This window comes from Lygodium microphyllum, chromosome 3 (genome assembly GCF_053477565.2).
Source record: "Lygodium microphyllum isolate KBCC chromosome 3, Lygodium_microphyllum_v1.1.10, whole genome shotgun sequence".
In the NCBI taxonomy this organism is placed as follows: domain Eukaryota; kingdom Viridiplantae; phylum Streptophyta; class Polypodiopsida; order Schizaeales; family Lygodiaceae; genus Lygodium; species Lygodium microphyllum.
Window position 1 is genome coordinate 184,123,004 of NC_141137.1, and position 3,346 is coordinate 184,126,349.

Here is a 3,346-nt window from a genome sequence, read left to right on the forward strand (position 1 = left end):
AATAGAGAATTGATGAGATATAAGCTTTAAGTAAAGATAGCCCCTATTACATTACTTAGTGCCTATTTAAATGGGCACTATGCTAGAACTAGTACATTGCATGTGGCCACTCTTTAGTGCCAACTCATCCATCCACTCTTCTAAGTCTTGTTTGTATGCTCACACATCAAATATGTTAACAAGCATAGTACAAGAAGATGATTTGATGTAAATGACTACAAATTAGCCCCAAATCACAACCAAGACAAAGTTTAAATGGAAGGAAACACCAAGGTGTAGGGCTATCCACTAACTACCAATAATAAACTGTCAAATCAAAGAATCTACTCTCATAAAGAATGCATAAAATTGCCAGTTGCAAGATGTCCAAACCTATATACAGCATGCCTACCTAGATATCTAGCCAATGTCTAAGCATATACTACTTAAGCGAGTGCTCCAATGCAACCAAAGATGCCTTGGGGAGTTAGCAAGTGTGTACTCAAATGCTCAAAGACTTGAGGAGTTGAGAAAGATGACCAAGCTAATCAGAAGCAAGAGAGGGAGTTATTAGCGCAATCATGCTGATTGTTGTCCCTATTACTATAGTTAATACTAAATATAATGAAACTCCAAAGGCACTCTAAATTGCTCAAGCCAGCCAAATGAAGCCTTGAAACAAGTCCAAGAAGAAGGGGAGCATTAGTGTTTATCTCTTCAAGCTAAAGCCATGGCTGCCATGAGGAAAGTGCTGAAGCTTTTGAAATTTGGATTAGAGTCAAGTTAAGGAAGCTCATTGATTAGGGGCTCTTGGAGTATAGTTCAAATGATTACATACTTGTTACTTCATCACTTGATACTAATCAATTGACTGGTGCTTTGTCTTCTTAATCTCAATATTGGCTCTTTGATTCATGAGCTTCATTCCATGTTACCCCATATCATCATTGGTTTCATAGCTACCATGTTGTTATTAGTTTTGTTAGACCAATAGATGACACTGCATTGGATATCATTGGCATAGGTGATGTTAAACTACAATTTGATATTGATGCTCCTTTTGTGCTTCATGATGTACGTCGTGTCATGGCTTCGACTAAAAGCCATATCTTAGTTAGATAGTTGGATGATGATAGGTACCATGCATCTTTTGGTGATTCTGCATGGAAGATCACTCATGGCAGTCTTATGTTTACTAGAGGTGCCAAGTTTGGCAATCGATACCCTTTGCTTGGGTCTGGATCTATTGATTATGTCTTAGTCATGACCAATCTTCCTCATATATCTCTTCAACATCACCATCCTGGGAATATGTCTCTAAAATGAATGAAAGTATTTACTCATTTACAGTATTTTTTGTCTCTTGAATACTCATGTTTTTACTCTCCTGATAATCATTTATTGTCACAAATCACGTGATGGGGGTGTTTGAGCTGCTACGCCAAACACATACACAAGAGCAAGCTCACGCAAGAACACAAGAAGAGAGATAGCGACCAAAACATTTTCTCGTTCGTTTCATCTTCTTCTTTCACAAACAATACAATGTACACAAAGTATAGATAATATACAATATGAAGGAAAGTGGCCTACTAAGTCAAATATAGCATAATTGACTATACTAATCGACTGGCACTATAACTATGTCAACTATAGGTAGGTGTAACAAACTTAATATAATAAGCAATAAGTCACTGAACATGTGAGGATCATAATGATCATCGATGTGCTAAGTGTAGATGTGCAAACCCATCTAACTAGGTGATTCATCATTAGTGTTCGCACATGGTGAGCTTGCCATCTTAACATTTATATGACAAGCAAACATATAACTCTCATAAAAATTTAGCTCATTTAGGTGAGCCTTTGGCTCTTTTTCATTCAAATGTTTTTGATCCCATGCCTTGTCAATCATTAGGTGATGCTAAGTATTTTGTCATGTTTATTGATGATTATTCACGCATAAGGTTTAGTCCTATCCCATTGATCAGAGATTAGAGGTGCTACCTATGTTTTAGAGATTTCTTACTATGGTGGAGAACCAACTTGTGCATGGCTGAAATACCTATGATCTAACAATGGGGATGAATATGCCTCTAAGGTATTTGAGTAGCTTTGTGATGAGAGGAGTACTAAGCGTTAGTTGACTACCCCATACACCTCACCCCAAAATGTATTGAAGAGTGCATGAATAGAACTATTTAGGAAGGAGTCTACAATAAGCTTAGTGACAGGCTTACCACATTACTTTTGGGGTGAGGGAGTTATTACTACTTTTCATCTCATTAGGAGATCCCCATGCACTACTCTTTGTAGTAGATTATAGAGAAGATAGTACAACATGTAAAACCTTCCTCATATATAGACTTGCGAGTCTTTGGATGTGAAGCTTTCTACTGTATTCCCAAAGGCAAGCACAATATATTGGATTCAAATTCTATCAAATATATCTTCCTTGGATATGGTGATGTAAGTGAAATGGGCTATTTCCTTTGGAATCTTCAAGCTCGAAAGGTTACCTATAGCTATGATGTTGTATTCCATGAGAAAAAGATATATATGAGACTACAACAGGTGATTGAGATATGCAAGGTAATCTTTCAAGAGGAATCTCCTGTTATAGTATAGCCAACCCTAGTTAGACAGTCTACTGCAACGGTTGCTAATGATGTAATGGCCTAGGATCCACCTGTTGTGTACAATCATGATGTTGGATAGAGAGGATAGATTGTACAAGCCCCGTAGCCTGTCTTGAGGTGCTCCACTAGAGCCTCACATCCCCCTGATTGTTTTGAGCCCTCTATGCATTATGTCATGATGACAAATGCTATTGAGCCTCTCACTTATGACGAGCCTAGGTAGGGAGGTGAAAGTCACTCTTGGGAGAGGGCCATGCAATCTAAGTATGATTCATTGTAGAAAATATAGACATGGGATTTGGTTCTTTTGCCTAATGAGAAACATGCATTGCCATGCAAAGTGGGTGTATGTGTTGAGGAGTACTCATGGTCACCCCAAACCAAAATATAATCCCCTATTGGTTGCCAAGGGTTTGCCATGCAAGTGGATGTACAACTTAAAGAGTCCTAGTTGCCCCAAACCAACATATAAGGTTAGATTGTTGTTAAGGGTTTTCAGCAGGTGAAGGCGATTGATTTTGATGAGATATTCTCTCATTGGTCAAGATGACTACCCTACTCTTGGTATTGTCCTTGGTTGCATAGATGGATTTGGATTTGTACCAAATGGATGTGAAAATGGGTTTTCTTCATGAAAACTTGCATGAGGACATTTATATGTAGCAACCTGAGAGCAACCTAAAGGCTTTGAGAAAAAGGGAAAGAAACACCTAGTGTGCAAGTTAAGG